The following is a 21,625-nucleotide window of genomic DNA, read 5'->3' on the forward strand; positions in this document are numbered from 1 at the left end:
TCCCACATCGGGCTCCCTGCTCGGCGGGGAGCCTGCTTCTCCCTCTAACCCTACCCCCTCTTGCGCTCTCTCTCTCACTCTCTCTCTCTAATAAATAAATTAAAAAAAAAAAATAATAATGCCTAACAAACCAGCCTTAGCACACACTGCACCATCACCCCACTACATTATGTGAAGGTATAGAACAAGACAAAAAGAAAGAGAAACACCCAAAACAAGTCCTGATAATCACTCTGCTTCCAGAATCAGGGACATTTATTCACTATAAGGTCAATGGAACCAGACTAAAAGATCAAATCAGTGACCTAGCCCTGTTACACCACCAGAAAAGGGCAGCACTGTCTCCTTATAAGTAGGTAGATGACACTTTTCCATCTTCTGTCATTCCCCTGGTTCAGAAATCACAGTTTATACCAAGCAGAAAACCAAGCAGCTATCTTTCTACCATATGGGTAGAAGGAGGAAATCACAGTGTCATTGTCCTTGTTCTCATTGTCTACACATCTTATCCCATATTGAGCTGGAAATTGTTAATACCAAAATACAGAGTAGAATGTTATGGACAGAAGTCAGATATGGAGATAGTTCAAATAATAGCTCAAAATCTAGAAACCAAGAATGATCATAAAGCAGATGGGAGCTAAAACCAGTTTAACTTAGTGCTATGTAAGCATAATAAATTTTGTCACAAACTGTATATAAATATCAGTAATAGTACTTTAGCAAAAATACGTGTCATTAAAAAGTAATTTTATATGTATAATTTGGGTTTTAAACCCTAGAGTATATAAACAGAGAAGTGAGAACAATTGCTTAGGTCCCCAAAACTTGGAAACATACTTGACACCTCTCTTTGACTCACACCCCATATTTAATCCGTAAGTAAATGCTCTTGGCCCTATATGCCTCCAGAATATACCCAGGCCCTGACCACTTGCCACCCCCTCCACCAAGGCACCTTCCTCTCAACCTGGATTATTGCAACAGGCCAGCTAACCCGTCTCATCATATCCTGTTTTGTCCCATTTTGTAATCTCTTCTCAACACTGGAGTCAGTGTGGTCCTTTTAAAAATGTAAGTCAGATGTCATCAGTTGCCTTTTCCACATCTTCAAGTTGTTTCCCATCACACTCAGGGTAGAAGTCAAAGTCCCCCTGAGGCCACAGGACTCTATAAAAACTGGCTCCTACTGTCTTCTCCAACATCCCCTACTACAGTCCCCCACACGCACCCTGTGCCTTGAACATGCCTGGGGCCCTCCAGAGTCATTACCCTTGCATATGATGTACTCTTGCCTATACCCACTTCCCCTTGATATCCACATGGCTCCTTCCCATAGGCATGGAGCATGGCTGTAAGGCTCTTCACATAATCCATACGAATGGCGATCATAAAAGTGAAGCCATGTACAACTGGAACAACTGCACACAGTTGTCCTCCTCACTCTCTCATCTCCACCAGCTCTTTGCTCAAAAGTCACCTTCTCAGGAAGGCATCCCTGATCATCCCACTTAAAAAGGCAACACTTCTCCAGAAATGTCCATCCCCTTTCTCCACCTTCTCTGTCCCCATAGCATTTATCACCACTGGGTATACTACAATATTTTATTCAATGTAGGACATCATTAATTATGAGGCTCACCATTTTTTAAATATTCTACCCAAAAAAGCATAGCCAATTGGCCATGATATATCATTAGTTGCGAAAGGCTTCCTGATTTCAAAGATTTTAAATGGTGAAAAAAAAAATGTACTTCTTTGATTCAATGAAATATGGTCATTTACTTATTGTTTATTATCTGTCTCTCTCCACTAGAATTAAGCTCCAAGATGGTAGGGATGTTTATTCTTATTTTTCACAATTTAAACAGTGCCTAGGGAATCATCATAGGTATTCAAGAAGTATTTTTTGATTGAATGAAAGCAGGGAAAGTTGGGTTAAGTTCCTCATTTTACATAAAGAAAATATAAAAGATGATACCTTACTTTTGATATTTATAATTGGTGCTAAATATAGGTTAAATATATTTGGAGGGTAAAATACTATATAATTCAAGATTTAAAAATCAAATGGTACAATATTTAATAAAATAAAATCATGAACCTTAAAAAAACTGCACAGTGTGGTCCCAAATACACACATACACACACACACACTAGAAACTAGTTGCAAAACAAGGAGATAAAGACTAAATATCATTTTTTAAAAGATTTTATTTATTTATTTGAAAGAGAGAGACACAGCAAGAGAGGGAACACAAGCAGGGGGAGTGGGAGAGGGAGAAGCAGGCTTCCCGCCGAGCAGGGAGCCCGATGCGGGGCTCGATCCCAGGACCCTGAGATCATGACTTGAGCTGAAGGCAGATGCTTAATGACTGAGCCACCCAGGTGCCCCTAAATATAACTTTTGTGGGAGACTTTAATATACCTTTTCTGTCTTTGACATATTTAAAAAGAAAATAACATACAGAAGAATAACACAATTAATTATATTGAACAAATATATAGTTAGCTATGTAAAAATCTTTATTTTTTACAGAGGAGTATTTCTAAAAAAATGTTCATATTCTTGTCTTGGTCACAAAATATAGTCTAAATACATACTAGTTTAAATAACAAAAATCAGAACACAAAATAAATAACAAGGTGGGGCGCCTGGGTGGCTCAGATGGTTAAGCGTCTGCCTTCGGCTCAGGTCATGATCCCAGGGTCCTGGGATCGAGTCCCACCTCGGGCTCCCGGCTCAGCGGGGAGCCTGCTTCTCCCTCTGACCCTCTCCCCTCTCATGCTGTTTCTCTCTCGCTTGCTCTCTAAAAAATAAATAAAAAATCTTATAAAAAAAATAATAAATAAATAAATAAATAAATAACAAGGCAACAGCAAAAACAAAAAACCAAAAGCATGAAATTTATCAGTTATAACTATATGTAAGTAATTTAAACTTCTATACTAAATAAAGATTCAAATCATTCCCTATTCTATCATCAGTAGATAACAAATCCTTTTTTTTCCCCTTTAATGAAAATAGGTTTTATGATTCCTTTTGCTTACTTTTTTAATCTCTTGTAACATAAACTATGTTTTAATTAATTTTATCTTTAGTTATTTGAAAGGTATATGTCATATTTTAATTCTACTGGTTGTTACTTAAAGCTATATGATACATACTAGGTGAAGATATCCAATATATGCCAACAAAAAACATCCAAAACAGAATGCATGGGAAAGTTTACAAGTAAAAGTATGGACTAATTAATAAGAAAAGCAAAGAAGAATAACAAAAATAAAAAAAAAACAATGAAAAGTAGGATTAAAGAAATAAAGTTTTAATGTCAGAATACAACCAAACAATGGAATTTTTAAAAAGTCTAGGAACTGATTCTTGGGTCAAAGTAATGAAACAAATCTCTGTCAAATATAAATTTAGAAAGAGAAAACAAATCAACAATGAGAAATAGAAGGGAACCAGAAGGCCCCAGTGACCGGGTTTCTGGAAAGCAGAGTGGCAATATGGTCTGATGCTAAAACTATGGCTAATCTTGGAGCCTTTCCTGGTCTTGAAACCAAGAGGCTAAGGAAGCAAGCAAGGCCTTGGGGACTAGCGAGGATGGACTTGCAATTGGGACCACTGCACAAAGGTGGAAAGGCTATATCCTCAAGGAAACAAGATACAAACCAAGACTTCCTACTACCAGCAAGAGAAGGCAAGAAAATGTATGAATCCCATCCTGAGCTCTGAACAGGGGTATAAGATGACTGTCAAAGAATTAATAACTATAGGCCTGCCTTCATATGAGTTTGGCATTTGATTTTTTTTTTTAAAGATTTTATTTATTTATTCATGAGAGACAGAGAGAGAGAGAGAAGCAGAGGGAGAAGCAGGCTCCCAAGGAGCAGGGAGCCCGATGCGGGACTCGATCCCAGGACCCTGGGATCATGACCTGAGCCGAAGGCAGACACTTAACCATCTGAGCCACCCAGGTGCCCCTGGCATTTGATTTTATACAACATGTATAGTCCCAGAAACCCCAAACCAACAAATCTTAAAATAGTCCCAGACTGGAAAATGGCTGAGCTATCTAAAAGAGGAAGATAATCTTGCATGAAGCCTCCCTCACAACCATCCCATATATGAAGCCCCACTAACGATGACTTCACAATCCAAACTTAAAAAACACATAAGAAAACAAGAATCCCATGAATAAGGGTTAATAGAAACAATAATAGCACAACACAGAGAATTAGACTGTCAAAAATTCAGATATCAGAATTAGTGGATAGAAACTATAAAATAATTATGTTAAAAATATGAGAAATAAAAGATGGAACTAAAACTATGAGAAAGGAACAAAAGCTCCTTTTATTTTCTAACATTATGACAGACAAAATACACTGAACTATCCATTAATTGAAAGAATTAAAATGCCAGATACCATATATTGAATTCCTCAGTCCTACTAGCCACATTTCAAGTGTTCCATAGCCATATGTGGCCAGTGGCTACCACATTGGACAATGAAGATTTGGAGACTTCGTAATTTACAATGGAATACTGGGGATTTATGTTGGTAAATAAGAGAGAAAATTTGAAGCATTGCCTTATGAAACAGCAATAGTCATCGTCATCCTCATTGCTATTATCATAATCATCATTATTATGGAAGACATATAAGCAGCCAAGAACTAAAATTATGGGGGAAATGGCCTATATGTTTGACAGGAGACAGTTAGAATGAAGGAATTTTTAAAATATTATACTTTTGAAAGAAAGGTGAAAACTTTTAGACTTTGTTAAATTAAATATGCATGTTAAAATATATAGGGGAGGGTGACAGAAGCAAATATGGCAGAGTAGGGATCTCCAGGAGCCATCCCTCCCCCAAACACTAAAGTTTGGCAAAACAAAACCCAACCAAACCCTGTTAGAATCACAACTCTGGAAGATAGCTGAAGGTCTATAGCAACCAAGCACGACCTCAGCCAGCAGAAAAGCCTCTAAAATAAAATAAGAGATTTTTGTGGTATTTTAACTACTCTTAGCTCCCTCCTCCTTCCTAGCATATTGGCATTGTTGAAGATAGCAACCTGCATTGCCAGGGTGGGTACCTGATACCAGAAGAACTGCAAGGGTCTGGTCCCCAAGGAACTGTGTTTCTGTTTTGACCTGACTGGAGTTCCTCCCAAAGACTGATGCAAGAATTTCCCCTTTGTTTTGCCTAACTCAGAACTCTATCAGAGTGGAGTGGCTATGTGGTCCTCAAAAACAATGAAAATGAACAAAATGAGCAAGTTGCTACTGCCTGGGGGGAGAAAACCTGGGACAAACAAAAGACATGCAAAAACCTAGAAGGAAAAGCTGGGGAGTGTAATTTTGGGGAGGAGTGGGATAGAATAGGGGCTTTATAATTGATTTTCAACAAAGTCAATAGGACTATTCAGCAGGGAGTCTGCTTGAAGATTCTCTCCCTCTGCCCCTTCCCCCACACCCCCCATGCTCTCTCTCTCTCTCAAAGAAATAAATAAAACTTCAAAAAGAAAAAGGAAGATAACAAGTTTTTGCAAGGTTGTGGAAAAACTAGAATCCTTGTGCATTGCTGGTAAACATGTAAAATGGCACAGCACTGTGGAAAATAATTTGGTGCTTCCTCAAAAAGTTAAGCATGGAATTACCATAGAACCCAGTAAATTCTCTCAGAAGTATATACACCAAAGAATTAAATATAGGTGTTCAGGGGCACCTGGGTGGCTCAGTCATTAAGCGTCTGCCTTCGGCTCAGGTCATGATTCCAGGGTCCTGGGATGGAGCCCCACATCGGGCTCCCTGCTCAGCGGGAAGCCTGCTTCTCCCTCTCCCACTCCCCCTGCTTGTGCTCCCTCTCTCGCTGTATCTCTCTCTATCAAATAAATATGTAAAATCTTTAAAAATAAATAAATAAATAAATACAGGTGTTCAAACAAAAACTTGTACAAGAATGTTCATAGTAGCTCTATTTACAATATAGTCATAAGGTAAAAGCAGCTCAAATGTCTACTGCCAGATGAATGAATAAACAAAGTGTGAGATATCCATTCCATAGAATATTATTCAGCCATAAAGAGAATTACTGTGCATGTTACTGACAGATGCTACAACATGGATGCACCTTGAAACCAGGGTACTCAGGAGACAAGCCAGACATAAAGGACCACATACTGTATGATTTCATTTACATGAAGTGTCCATAATAAACTAACCCATAGAGACAGAAAGTTGATTTGTGGGGAGAAGGGAATTGGGAATGACTGCTTAATGGGTGCAAAGTTTCCATTTGGGGTGATAAAACTTTCTGGAACCATACAGCTCCAATCGCACATTGTGTGCAATGCGGGCCAGCTGTACATTGTGAATGTAATTAATCCCACTGACTTGTACTTTAAAATGATTACAGTGATGAATGTAATAGGATTTTACCACAATTAAATGTGTGTGTTAACCACTAAGTGATTAGCCAGAGGACATATAATTTCTAAATACAAGGAAGTAAACAAAAAATAAAAAATTGAAAAGAAGCACCCAAAAGAAACTCCCTGAAAAAGACATTCATTATGATTAATAAGTTATACACTCCTATGTATGTATATTTCATGTTTCCTTCAAAAGAACAAGATATCATATAAAAGACCCAGGGCCTTCACAAATGTTTATTTTTAAACTGTATGGGTTACACAGTAGATTAAGCAGAGCTAAAATAAAAGAAATAAAAGAATTAGTAGACTGGAAGATAGAACTGATGAAATCATCCAGAATGCAGCACCAACACACATTAAAAAGAGGACAAAAGCCATAGAGAGAAAAAGGTTCAAGTCTGTACCATTGGAATTCCAGGTGGAAAAAATAAAGAGATTTGCAAAGAGGCAATATTTACTTTTGAGGGATAATTTTCCATAATTGATGAGGATTCTTGTTTTTCAACCTCTCATTCAAAAAGTGCCCCGAATTATAAGACAACGAATCTCTATGTCTATTGATGTTTAATTAATATATATGAGTCAACACAATATCCAGCATTCCTAATTTCTGTCATAAATATTTTCCTCAAGGAGCCTGGCAAATATTCATAATATATGCTAACACACACATGTCTCCTGCAACACTTGTGATGTGCCTTTCCCAACTCAGAAATGATGTCAATGCACTCTCTTGTGGTTAAGGAAGAACAATCTAAATCTATACCAGAGCTTGGTAAGCAAGCATGGTGATAATTTGGAGAAAAAAATGATGTTGAATATCAGCAATTTTTTTTTGGTTCCAAATTCTACCTTATGTGGGAAAATTTCATGACCACTGGATCTGGCCTGGAAACTTCTCCCAAAGTTTGAACTGTATTGTTTGTTTATTTTTGAGAAAGAAATGGATATAAGCCAAAAATGAGGTATAAAACAAAAATGAGGAACAGGAATAGTTGAACAGAAACCATTTTGGTAAATGTGGAACATGTAGTCATTACAAACATAGTCAGGTTGAAGAGTTACTTGGTACCTATTGATCAGGTGCATTAGTTTAAAATATAGGCCTGTCCCATTTAGTCTTTCCATTTAACATATTTAAAGTTCAACCCAATAGGGACGCCTGGGTGGCTCAGTTGGTTAAGCGGCTGCCTTCGGCCCGGGTCATGATCCCAGGGTCCTGGGATCAAGTCCCGCATCGGGCTCCTTGCTCAGCAGGGAGCCTGCTTCTTTCTCGCTCTCTCCCTCTGCTTGTGCTCTGTCAAATAAATAATAAAAATCTTAAAAAAAATAAAATAAAATAAAGTTCAACCCAATAAATTTACTTAAGTAAGTGATCCACCTAACTACTTTAGATTTATTTCTTAAAAAACATAAAACCACCATGTATCTCTATCATACCTTCCCTATACCTCTCAATTTGCTGTGATGCAGGACCAAGCTTATTTCTTGCCACAACTTTTGGGTATTGATTTATACTAAAATTCCTTTTTTATGCCCTGAATAAAACAAGAGTTAAAGAGGCCATTTAAAGTAAGCCAAGATGTAGAGGTCTTTCTCCAATGTACCTTTATTGATTACAATGCATATAAGGTGCCATTATACCAGGAAAACAACACCGTGCTAATCACTTTGAAGCATATTGCTGTGCTTCCAAGACCTTGAAGTTTCCCTTTCCACTATTGGGTGTGTTGTGAGTAACTGTTTCCACTTTAGATCATTATGCTTTGAGATTAAGGGTAGGGATGTTGAGCTAAACAATGTTGGGTACCTGATATTTACAAATATAAGTTATGTGTTAAGTTCAGTATAAGTAACATACATGATAATAACTTATAGTAAAGCCAAAATTTCCTGTAGCCTGCTTACACAACCTCAACAGATAGTCTCAAATCTCATATAGTCGATCCAATTCTAGATAGTCAGGCTGAGGACTGAAATTGTCAAGGAATGCACAAGGACTTTAGGTCTTAATAGTATCATCATCATCATTATCGTCTTGCCTTACTGAGTTAACTCTGGCCTAGCCTAGAGTAGCCACAGATCTACTAGATCTGTGAAGCACATGTAGCTATTGAGCACTTGAAATGCAGTTAGCCCAAATTAAGATGTGCTGTAAATATAAAATCCACACTGGATTTTTAAAAATTAATATGAAAAAAAGAATGTAAAATATGCCATTAAAATGTTTTATATTGATTAAATGGTGAAATGATAGATCAACTTTGGACACACTGGGTTAAATAAAATATATTATCACAATTAATTTCACTTGTTTCTTTTTAATGTGGTTAGTAGAAAACTTTAAACAATATATGTAGTTCATATTTGTGGATTTTATTACATTTCTATTGGACAGTGCTGTAGGGGATTGTCAAAGATAAAGTTCTTGCTCAGTCATGGCTGTTCTTTTTGACTCAAGACTCCATCAAAAGGGTCATTCATTTGAGTTAAAGCCCAAAAACACCAATTTTTTTTTAAGTAGGCTCCATGCCCAGCATGGAGTCTAATGTGGGGCTCAGATCAAGACCTGAGCTGAGAGGAAGAGTCAGATGCTCAACCAACTGAGCCACCCAGGTGCCCCCCAAAACACTAATTTAAAATTTTAAGTATTAGGCCAATAGAACTAGCATACAGATCAATATTGGCTTTTTTTCAAAGTGTTTTTTCAAAGACACGTATGATTGTGGCAATACAATTTCCAAAGACTTTAATGACATCCTGAAATTTTAGGAACCAATTTTCTTTTGTATACAACTTATCTTCTGTTTCATATTTATAACATATCTGTTATATATATATATATATATATATATATATATATATATATATATATATATATATAGCTTAATATTTACTGGATAATTCAGAATATAAATTATACACTTTACCCTACCTTCTATTTTAAAAACAACACTAAGTTCTAGTAACATGATGAAAACCAATTCTTGGTCTTATTATGATTGGTCTTATTGTACAACACCATACTAAAACCTGTGGCTGCAATCTGGTTTATACAGGAAAACATTAAAGATACTAGAGGGAGTAGAATAAAATCAGTTTGGCTGATTTTAAGTCATAGTAAGCGAACACTTCTACACTTCACTATTTGCAATGAATTATGCTACTACAGACATTACAACTTTCTTTCTTCACTTCTAACTTATTAACATGTCATTTTTATATTTTCGTTTGATTTTGTTCTTACATTTTACTTTCGAGTTTTCTAAATAAGAGTAATTTCTTTATAATTTAGAAAAATATTTAAAGTAATAAAGTGGTATGATGGCTCAAAGGAAAGAGAATGGAATGGACATTTACAGTTTGTCACTGACTATTAATTTTCCCCCTTCTTTTGGGGACAGCCCTGGTCTTTCTTCACGAACTCTCCTTCCCCAATCTTAGTCCGATAGTTTGGGTGGAGCTGGCTGCCCTCCTCAGTGCTTGCCATATCACATCTCCTTGGCTACAGAATGGACACTTGTCAGAGCCCATTCAAAGTTAGTGCCCGGACTTTTACTAGGCAACCAAAGAGAGACACTCATTTTTGCTGAGGAAATAGGAGGTAAATCTGGAGCCATTTTAAGTCATCTTGCACCACAAGGTAACAGCCCTTCTAAAAAATGGAATCAATATGGAAAAAAGCAGAATGAAGAGATAGAGACAACATCATCTGAGCTCCTGGATCTTCTTTTGTCTAAAAACAGTCCACCTTTGGACAGTCCAGATGTGTGTCAAAAAATTACCCAGAAGTTCTTGAAATAGTTTAAGTTGGGTTTTCTGTCACAAGGTTGATATTTAGCTAAAACATACCTACATGGCTGTGGCATTTGTCTATGGAACATCCTGATAATTGGTGCTCTTCTAGCAACCATTTCGATGAGTTGTTGCCCACATCATTCTTATCACTAACTACTTTAAACATCGCCCTTGCTTCTAATCAAAATAGTTTGAATAGTAAAGTAGGATTTGGAAACATGAATATATGAAGAATAAGGCTAACATTTTGGGTGACAAAAAGAGAATGAGGAAGGGCAAAATACAAATCTATTCACAAAGATCTAAAACAGGTACTTTTGCCATCAAATTATAAAAAGATATCAACACCTTCTCAGCCTAACAAGGTCATCTGCCCTCTTAGAGTATGTTTCCTCTTTTATTAAATGAACATTCAAAATAACTGTGCTGCTTATCTTATAACAACATAAGGGATGGGATTCATATGGGATTCTACCCATAGAAACACTTTCTGTGCACACCATTCTACGTGAAGAAATAGTAATAATAAAGACAAGTGAATGCTTCATAAATGAAAAGTATTATTACTCCATTTGATTCATACACCTGATTTTTAGGTTATTTATATTTCCTGTGTGTTGAAAGTACGTTATCAATTCCGTTTCCATGTAAGAAAAGAGGTACTTTATTATTATAGATAATAATAGTATTTCAATCTTATTACCCTTAAAATTATTTCGATTGTACTTTGTGCAGTTTGTTATTCTCCTCTCACTATTCTCTGTAACACCGATCAGAAAAATATAAAGTTATTTCTATCACCACCCCTCTTTTAAAGACATACAAATTCTCTGAGCCACAACATGTTTTAATATTATTTGTTACCTTGGGACACCTGGGTGGCTCAGTAGGTTAAGCGTCTGCCTTCGGCCCAGGTCATGATCTCAGGGTCCTGGGATCGAGTCCCACATCAGGCTCCTTGCTGGGCAGGGAGCTTGCTTCTCCCTCTCCTTCTGCTGCTCCCCCTGCTTGTGCTCTCTCTCTGTCAAATAAAAAAATTAAAAAAATATATATATATTATTTGTTACCTTAAGCAAGGAGATTTCCTTTTATACACTTTAATTTTTCTACTTACTTGGTTATTCTTTTAATGAAAAGAATATTTATGCTTTTCTTGTTTAAAAGATGACTGATTTTTGTAGAAATTTTGAAATATACACACAAAATATATCTAAATGATTATAATCTCAATACCCCCAAAATAATGACTAATAACTTGAAAGGGGGAATATCTATTTTAAGAAGTATTTTTCACACTTAAAACATCCCTCCATGTTATTAAGTGTCATTACAAGAGAGTCTCTAAGTCATATCTTAATGTAGCATTGATTACCCATCACCGTTTGTACTTTAACCTAGAGCATATCCCATTTTAGAAAATGGACTAGATTTCATATCAAAGGGTCAACCACACTAGACAGTTTCTAATGTCCACCAGGCTAGACCCATGATCTTAAAGTATGAAGGGGGCACACATTCAATGGTATTGCAGCTATGTAAGTGGCATTGATGGTAATTAGGGGTCCATCAGGAGTTCTGGCACTACTTACTTTTCATTCCATTTCTTCAAATATTCTCAGAAAAGTGACAAGTTTTTAAAAATGAATTTAGAACATGATAAAATTAATCAATTGATAGATAAATATAGACATAGGTATTAAAAATAAGAGACAATCGGGGCACCTGGCTGGCTCAGTCAGTTAAGCATCTGCCTTCAGCTCAGGTCATGATCCCAGGGTCCTGGGATTGAGCCCCACATTAGGCTCCCTGCTCAGTGGGGAGCCTGCTTCTCCCTCTCCCTCTGCCACTCACCCTGCTTGTGTTCTCATTCTCTCTCTGAAATAAATAAATAAAATCTTAAAAAAAAGAGAGAGAGAGACCATCTACTAATTGTAAATCTTTGGTCAGGTGCATCGATGGTACATACATTCCCATGTTTGCCATTTTCTCTTGCTTCTGATAAGACTTGACACAGTAATTCAAGAAATGGCACCACAAAGACAAGAAATTATTTTGATCAAATTCTAGCAAGATCTTTTCTTTGACAGGAGAGGGAGAGAGAGAGAATCCATGGAAAATTCTAAAATTCAATTATTTTAAAGTTAGTCATACTTTGAAATCCCTATAAATACTATCTTTGATCTGGTCCAGGAGTTAGAATTGCTCTGCCATTTGTTTTGTAGACCCAGGCAACTTGTTTAGTTTCTTTATGCCTCAGTTTCCTCATCTGTCAGTTGAAAATTTCAATAAGATGGTCCTTTTCAACTCTAAAATAAACACAATTCTTGGGTGCCTGGGTTGGTTAAGCGACTGCCTTCAGTTCAGGTCATGATCCTGGAGTCCCTGGATCGAGTCCCGCATCGGGCTCCCCGCTTGGCGGGGAGTCTGCTTCGCCCTCTGACCCTCCCCCCTCTCATGTGGTTTCTCTTTCTCTCAAATAAATAAATAAAATCTTAAAAATAAAATAAAATAAACACAATTCTATGATACTGTTACTGAGTATCATTAAATAGGGATGGTCTACACTACTCAATATTCATACTATTCAGTTTCAACTAAGTCCTCATTGCTACTCAATAATCCTTACATGTACCCCTTAGTACATTCTTCATAGTAATTGTCCCAAAGCCTCATTAATCTCAAGTCCCCTTCCCATTCCACCATCCACACTGGGCAAATGTGGACCCAACTAATGAATTCTTCAAGTAGACAGAGATCAGCTACTAGCAACTGGTTTATAAGAAGCACATAACAAAATGAGGATACCTTTCAGGATAGTTTTGGAAATATCTACTTGAAACTGAAGAGCCACCACATGCACACTGATGATGAAAATCACCGTCTGAAATGCAGTGCTTTTTCTACATTTTGATTCATCTGTCTTTTTTTTTTTTTTACATGCATCTGCTTGATGACCAAGTGTTGGAAATATACATAAATGCCACCAAAAAAGTTGATGATGTACCCATTATGTTAATTAAATCCCACCCCCTTATTTTTGTTCCTCTAAGGAATTGCTAAATGATCTAAGTGCTAAAATTAAATGGCTGGTCCTGAGAGTAGGGCCATTTCACAGTAACAGTTGAATAGAGAGAATATGTTAAAATTAAAATAAGCTTAAGAAAGAATTATACACTCTGACCAAGGTGGGAAAATTAGCTGAAATATCTGCCAAGGGAAAGTGGAAAGTTCTAAGATACCAGATGTCTCTGTGGGTTCCAAATTTGGAATTCTTTGTCGCCTTTTAAATCTTCCCTCAGAAGTACCAAGCCTTACAATGCATGTGGTTTGGCATATGGGCTGTTATTTTGCATTTCTAGACTCTGAGTCTGCCTTTTCAATCAGTATCCAAGCTATTTTGTTAAGTTCTATGATATCTTGGGATACATGGCTCTCAAAAACATGAAGCAAAGAAATAATGACTTATTTTTTCCCTCCATTTCATTATAAAAATCTTCAGGCAAGATTTAGGATCCAAGAAAGCATAACTGCTATCTTTCTGTAAGTCTTTTTGAACTTTGTGTGTGGAGGGTGGGTAGGTGTGTGGAGAAATCGGGGATAAAGATGCCTCCTCATACTAAAAAAGCCTTAATTTTTTAAAATATTAAGTCATCAGAGAGGGCAATTGGGCTCTTCCTCTATAGTCATATTCTCTCTAAGATCTCCCTATTAAGAAGTCACTGTGACACCTATACCTGATTTCAGGTGGTTAAAACAAAGGGAATAACTCAATATGAAAGCCAATTACTCATTTAGCAATGGTCAAACTGAAGATAAATAAATGGTGGGAGAAAAAGAGCAATTAAAATCCAAATAAGAAAGACCTCTAATATAAAAATAGTAAAAGAATCACCCATTTCAAAACTAAGACATTCATTTTTTTAAAGATTTTATTTGAGAGAGGAGAGAGAGAGCACAGAGAGAGAAGCAGAGGGAGAAGCAGACTCCCGCTGAGCAGGGAGCCCGATGCAGGACTCGATCCCAGGACCCTGGGATCATGACCTGAGCCAAAGGCAGACACCCAACTAACTGAGCCACCCAGGTGCCCCTAAGACATTCATTTTTATTTACATCACATTTTTCTTCATTTTGGATCACAAGTATATTCAGGATTGGTCACTAGATGGAATGTAGTATGTTGGTGGCTAATTACTGATTTGGAAAGATTACATAACACCCTTGAACATGAATAATTTACCAGTTATTTCCAATTGTTTATAAACCAATTGTTAAAAATGTAACTAAAATCTAAATGGCTAGTGTCATACCTTCCAACTTATCAGTAACATAAGAATAATGTAAAATGCCTTTTAAAAAAATCCCTTCTATCCGTGAAGAAACTGTTACACAAAATTGAGTTTAGAACTGTTTTTTATAAACATGCTAAAATACTATTTTAAAAATAGTGACAAACCTCTTTGGAAAATGGCCTCTATAATGAAAAATCAATTCTGGCAGGATCATTATACATATTAAACATTCATGGGAAAGATGGAACAGCCAGCAGAGTGTTCAAAAGTAGAAACAAGAGAATATAGATGACCTACATCACAAACTATCTCCTGGCAGAGGCTTATGGTCCTGAAATTAGAGGAGATAACCAAAAGTAACCAGATACACAGACTTTTTCTCCCTTTTATTTTGTACCCAGACAGAAGCAGCCATAGTTGGGGATGGGGAGTGGGGGGAGACAAAGGCACATTTTAAAACTAGAACCTCTTGGGTTTTAAAAAAAATGAGCTGAGAGAGCACATAAATATGAAGTTATGAATTATGTGAGAAGCTATAGAATGATGAGTTAGACCTGCTTTTCTCTCTGAATCAATAATGAGGAGGTTTTTTGAGTGGAGGGCTAGAACCCAAGGTGCACATCCAAAAGACTCCCATTGCTGAGTCATACCAGATAGAGGGAGATATTATGGAAATCACAGCTGGGAAACTGGCAAAACTTAATTACTCAACAGCCTTCCCCACTTCTTCCTTGCCAAAGGAATCATAATGACGACGGGGGGGTATTAATATGCCCAACCCCAGGAGATGACTCTGGTTGTCTAATCCAATCACAGCAATAGTGTTCTCCTTTGCTAGTTAATCATTTGGCCAATATTCTGTGCAGCTATGGGGATACGAATGGGGGGGACATGTGATCCTGTTCTTGCCAATGAGTCATGAAGTGATGCCTAATAATGAGCCTCTGGGAGAAATCTGTCTTCCTGAAACAAGAAAAACCCTTTTCCCCAGCCCACTCTCCTAATCAAACATGGTATCACGAGGCCATAATGCTTCCTCAGTGCAGCCATCTTATAGTTTAAGAACCCAACATCAAGTTGAGGATGGCAAAGAAGAAAGATAGGAAACTCTAGTTCCTTGATATGAACTTGGGGCTTCTTTACCAAATTTAGAACCACCTATTCCCTGACTTCTCACTCTGTAGGAAAACTAAAGTCCTTTATTTTTGAGTCTCTTTTGGTTAAAAATTACGTTACTTGCAGCTGAATGATCCTGATAGACTTAAGATTGTAAAAGAAAACTCCATGATTCTATGGTGGGATAGTCACTGTCCACTTTGCAATAGCCACCATGGAGAGAAGAGAGGAAATCCAGACAAGGTTATGCTGATAAACAACGGAGAGGGAATCCATGCCCAGGGGTTCATCTTTGTGCTATTTCTACCTCTGATTTCCACAATTAAAGCTTTCCACAATTAATGTGAGAGGACACATGTTCTTCATTAATAGAAGCAACACCAGAGATGGAAAAACAACTGGTAAAATAGTCAACAAACACTTCAATCAGTTCTGTGTCTTGCCTGTGACATTTTATTTCATTTGGCATTTATACCAATAAGTTTATTAGAAACAGACATTTTTGTTTCTAAGAGACATCAGGGAATTCAGTAATGCCTAGAAATGTCCTAAATAACAGTTCATATATATTGAACCCTAACGTATGTTTTATGCTCTCATTTAAATATATGTCTGCAAATACACACATGCACCAAGATACACAGGGAGAGACTGTACTTAAACATCTACAGAGGTTGTACGTAATTTTAAATTCCCCTTATTCTAAATTTCTCAAAGCAGTAAGTGTCCACAGCCCAATGTACTTACTGGAGAACTAATATTAATTGATGAAAAGGAAACTTTTAAAACTTGATAAATACTCATTTTATTCACTGTATACATTGTATTTTAGGTCTTTATATAACTTCTTACTCATACTCAATATAACTTTTTGGGTTTTTTTTAATGATCTGAGAAGCAAAAACGGGATGATACTAATAAAAATGTAAATATAACTGTAATAAGAATTTGGTTCTCTGTATAACTCAGAGCCTTATTTTGTCATCAGTCCTCTGTTCTAGGTTTGATTGTGATACTGATTTGGAACATAACTTTTCTCAGCTCTTCCTTTCCTTGCAAAGATTCCACCAATGCCCAAATCCTGTCTTTATCCTTTTGCCTTTATTATGAGTACAAAAAATAGGCTGGAGCATCTTTTTTTAGAGTGAAAAAAGTTTTCACACTTGCATAACTCGTGCAGTTGAAATGGCCTGAAATCAATAGTCCCCAGAAAAGCATCTTTGAAAAGACACCGAGGCTAAAAATCAGTAACTGCAAAGAGGTACTTTGAAAAGAATAGTAAGGAAAAGCTACTGCAAAACTGTGCTGGAGAGATAAAAATATCTAGAATGAGAAGACATTCACTTTGGAAACTTTCTTTATGGTTTTGAAAATTTTATATGTCTGAGTTGTTTTTTTTTTAATCCCCAATGTTGTCCTGGGATTACAGATGTTTGAAGTTCCCAAATTGACTATGCAATTCTTGGGAAGAAAATTAGATTTCCAGAATAGCTTTCTCACTGAATAAAATATTAAGATAATTACTTAGATGGCAGAAGAACTGAGTATGTCTAAGTGCCCCAAGAAAGGTAAAGAAAAGGTCTGGAGACAGGAGCAAAATGAACAGCTACAAGAAGGAGCAAATACTTTGGGTTTGGAGGACTAGGGAGAATAAGCAGGTATGTAGCAAGAGGGGCTGAGGGGGAGAGGGGATGATTTGGGGAGACTAAATAAGATACTCCAGGGGAGGTTCCTCTCTAAAGAAAAGAATGAAATCTGAGAAGATAGAACTCTGACCTCTTTCCATCCCTCTCTGTCTCTCCCTCATACACATTCTCGTTCTCTCGGTGTGTCTCTGTATCTCTGTCTGTCTGTGTCTTGTCTGTCACTCCCTACCTCTCTCTCTCACACATACAAATAAGGCCATGGAAGGCCTAGAACCTCCTGTCCTACACTCCCTGTAGGATCTGGCCTAGAACAAGGAAGGCCCTCAATGTGTGTGTGTGTGTGTGGCGGGGGGGATGGTGAGCCTCTGTGTAAGTGAACATTTCCAAGAAAGCATGACTGCTAATAGGCTCATGGACACCCCAGGGACAAGGCATTGGGCACGTCACTATCCATAGTTGGCAGTTCTCTCCTTTACATTTCCACACAAGACTTGTGGGAATTTCATTTTCCCTTTTTTTCTCTGTCCCATCTGGAAAATATTGCAATGTCTGTGTTCACTTCCCAGAGTCCTTTTCATTCTGGGGCTGAGCTGGGTTTTGCTGTTCTTTGCTTTCACACAGGCCTGTAAGGTATATCCTCACCTCTGCCTTCTTCCCTCTGCCGGTAACCATTTATGACCACAGAGCCTCCTATCCCCTTGTTATCTTCTTTATTGAAAACAACTCTGTTGCTTGAACTTGCCCAAGTTCTTATGATGTCAATGAAACATCCTATGAAACGCTGAGTCCTCACTACCCAGGACCTAGTATAATTTGGATGTGCTCAGGTAAGAATACAAGCCAGGGTAATCATCAGTCATTTGAACCAATCAAAAGCAATGCTTTGCCCTTGGAGATTTTAGGATGCCAGAGTGGTCATTAGCTCCAGGCTAGGGTGCATCAGTAAAGGTCCTTAGCTGAAACAAATTCTGCCTAACTTATATATAAGAAATGTATTGGAAGAATATGAGGGTAGGATTAATATATTCACAGAATTGACAGAGGATCAGAAGAATAAGGCTCTGTTCTGGACAAGAGAGTTTGGAGGGCTGGGAAAGAAATCTCAGCAGTGGCCTCATGTTAGAAACATTCATGTCATCATGAGTGAGTGCCAAAGATCACTTCTGTGTTTGATCCAATTAATTAAAATTCAAGGCCAGGAAAGACATTCCACTAGCTGAACAGAGGTTACATGCATTCTCTTGGGCAAACAAAGATGAGGAACGAGAGCCTCTAGACCCATTGAATTCCACAGGAAAAAGTATAAATCTGGATTTTCCTGTCCTTCAAAACTACACACATTGGCGAGAGATAACTCTCTAAAACAAAATTATGATGCTGTTGAGAACTATAAAGAAATGCTGAGTGGTCTAAAATTATACAGGTACACTACACAAAGATTCCTGTTTCCTAAAGTTGCATCGTGTCTGGTACATGGTAGGTGCTTAGTAACTATTTGCTGAATGAGTGGAACACCCCAGCCTTTCAGAGGTCCTGAGGAAGGTTGATCCTAGGCCAGATGATACAAACAATTATTAATTTTCAGATAAATCCTTTCTGGAGCCTCAACGTGGGACTACACCAAGCTAGTCCCTGATGTGGAAAGGTATGAAGTAGGATATGGGTTAAAGGGATAACTGGGAGAGATGGGGATCAAAACCAAATATGTCTGTCCATTTTCTCTCTTTCTTCTTCTCTCTTTGACCATCAGATCCTACTTCTATTACCTGCCTTTAAGGCAGGAAAGAGTCTTAGTGTTATTTACTGTGGACTATTGCAATATCAGAGCTATTAAAAGAGATCATAGCACAATTAACACTAAAGAGTTGAAAAGAATGATTCACATGCTCAAAACATCCATTGTTTAGATTCAATTTGTTTGACTAGTACAATGAATTTTCTCTAGGGTCCTTCAAAAAATAATTTTCTTTTCTTTCTGCTTATTGGAACAAAGAGTTTTCACTTAGAAAATGAAGTTACAGCAAGCTCTTGTGGATCTAGCATTTAAGGAAGATTATGTACCCTTCACTTCCACAGTATCCTTCTATTATTTACTGGACAATCCCTCAAATATACTTTGGAATATAACCCTTTATGTAAGAATAGTTTTAGATAAAGAAAATCTTCCTAGTTTTGCGGCTACCTTTGGTTATAAATAAAAGATAACCCTTTCTTCTCTCATGGAATCCGATTATAATTAATAAGTATTATTGTCATGTTGCTTTTTCCTACTGCTATTTCTACAAATGTTGAAACAAACGGTTGAAAGAAATTTTGTCAATAAGAAACAATACCAGGCATCTTTGCTTCCTAAGCAATGCTATAATAACCATTAATGATGAGTGAATAAAAAAATGGAAAATTATAATTATTGTATATTAGTTATTTTAACAATAATAAATATTTAATTTTAACACAGTTTGGAGAATTATTTTGGCTTTAACTATCAAAATTGATCCATGTATACTATAATCAACTGACAAAAATGAGTAATATAAATTGGCAACCTGATTTAAAATTTTTGACAACTCCAGGTAATATAATATACCTTATGGATATTTATACCCTCTGTCTCCTTCAGAACTAAATTCACCTGTTCACTTAGCTCTTACAATCCTTGTTTCAATTCAGTTCAACAAGATTGATTGATTGATTGATTGATTGACTGACTATGGGGCAAAGGGAGAAGAAGAGAGAGAATCCCAAGGAGGCTTCACACCCAGTGCCCAGTGTGGATCCTGATGCAGGGCTCAATCTCACAACTCTGAGATCACCTGAGCTAAAATCAAGAGCCGGACATTTAACTGACTGAGCAACCCAAGTGCCCCTCAAGGAGATTTACTGAGTGAAAGTCTGGAGTTGGGTGCTCGGTTAGGCAGAATAAGACATGCAAAGGAGAGTAAAATAAATTCCCTGCCTTCAAGAGTTTGTGGTCTGATAGGGTAGGTGAGGCAAGTACAATCATACTGAGGCAAAATAGTAAGTATCAAAGTGAAGTACACAGTTGTGTCTTCAACTATATAAAGGGCAATTCTGTGGAAAAGGAGAGAATATGTGTTTTCAAACTTGCCAGTATGCCATGACGTATAAACCCATCTGTTGGCTGGTTGGCTGGGAAATAACTGTACTGTAGAAGTAATTTGGTCATTGCTCCTGGGAAACATCTGGTTTCAGATCTATGTAAAGCTGGAGGAAATAATGCTTACCGCCTCTCTGTTTTACAGGCTTATTCTGTGGATAAATTGTATGATATTTTTAAAGGCCCAAATTTCATGAGGACATCATAAAAATGAAATTTGGTTAGTCAATCTAACCCATTAGGATACATAAAAATGTTATGAGTGCTTCTGCATATTTCTTTGTATAAAAATCATTATAGGATTGAAAATACCATCCCATATTCTCTATCCATCAACTCTACAAAGAACACTGTAAGCTTAAATAAAAAACGGTTTGCTCTCAGGTGCAGAATCAAAGTGGGCAGAGCTGGTGGTGTCAATGAGCATAGACCCATGCCCTGAGTGACCGCTGGTCCTTTCTAGACACAGAGAAGGAAAATTAGCCTGAAGAATCGCTAAATTCCTTAGAAATAAAGGCTAGTTATGAATGTTGATTGAAAGGGTTGATATCAAGTTAATGGCAAGCTTTCAAGAGTAATTTGAAAGTTGGTATATAAAAGCTGATTGAAAGAAATTGGGAAGAAAGGGTCAAAAAGAAAAACCAAAGAAGTTAGAGGAGAATAGGGTAAAGTAGGGAGCATGATAGCCATATTCAAATACACAAAGGGTAGTTATGAGCTGAGAGATCAGAACTTGGAAAAAAGAATGTCTAGAGATAAAGAGATGTAATTTGGGGTTGACTAGAAAGAAAACTTTCTGATGATTATGATTTTACAAAATTAACAGTGGGCTATTTGGGAAGGTAATCATCACTGGCAATGCTCAAATTGAGTCTGAACAACCACATAGTACTAGGAATAATAAAAAGGAGGGGAAGGAGGACAGCAAGAACAGGCACCATCACCATTTGTGCCTCATCATGTGCCAGGCTCCATGCTAAGTGCTTTATGCACATTATTTCGTGCAGTCCTCACCACAACCCTATGTTGTATATTATTATTTCCATTGAAAAGAGAAGAATCTGGGGCATGAAGGATATAAATAACTTTCCCAAGGTCACACACATAGTATGTAGCTAAGCAGAGATTTAAATTTAATTCTGACTCCTAAATCTATCATATCAAGTGCCTGTCACATCCCTATTATTGGAGATGTTGAGTAAAAGATTTAT

General features: G+C 37.1%; 1 long non-coding RNA gene across 1 annotated transcript in view; it reads right to left on the reverse strand.

Moving 5' to 3' along the window:
* Positions 1-11,228: 11,228 nt before the first annotated feature.
* LOC118008405 overlaps positions 11,229-21,625 on the reverse strand; it is a 36,069-nt gene continuing 25,672 nt past the window's right edge. The window contains exon 3 of the long non-coding RNA XR_004678692.1: positions 11,229-11,266. This is a non-coding gene — a long non-coding RNA (uncharacterized LOC118008405). The remainder of the gene's footprint in view (positions 11,267-21,625) is intronic.

Source organism: Mirounga leonina, unplaced genomic scaffold (genome assembly GCF_011800145.1).
Source record: "Mirounga leonina isolate KUSES-001 unplaced genomic scaffold, KU_Mleo_1.0 Mir_126, whole genome shotgun sequence".
Taxonomy (NCBI): Eukaryota; Metazoa; Chordata; class Mammalia; order Carnivora; family Phocidae; genus Mirounga; species Mirounga leonina.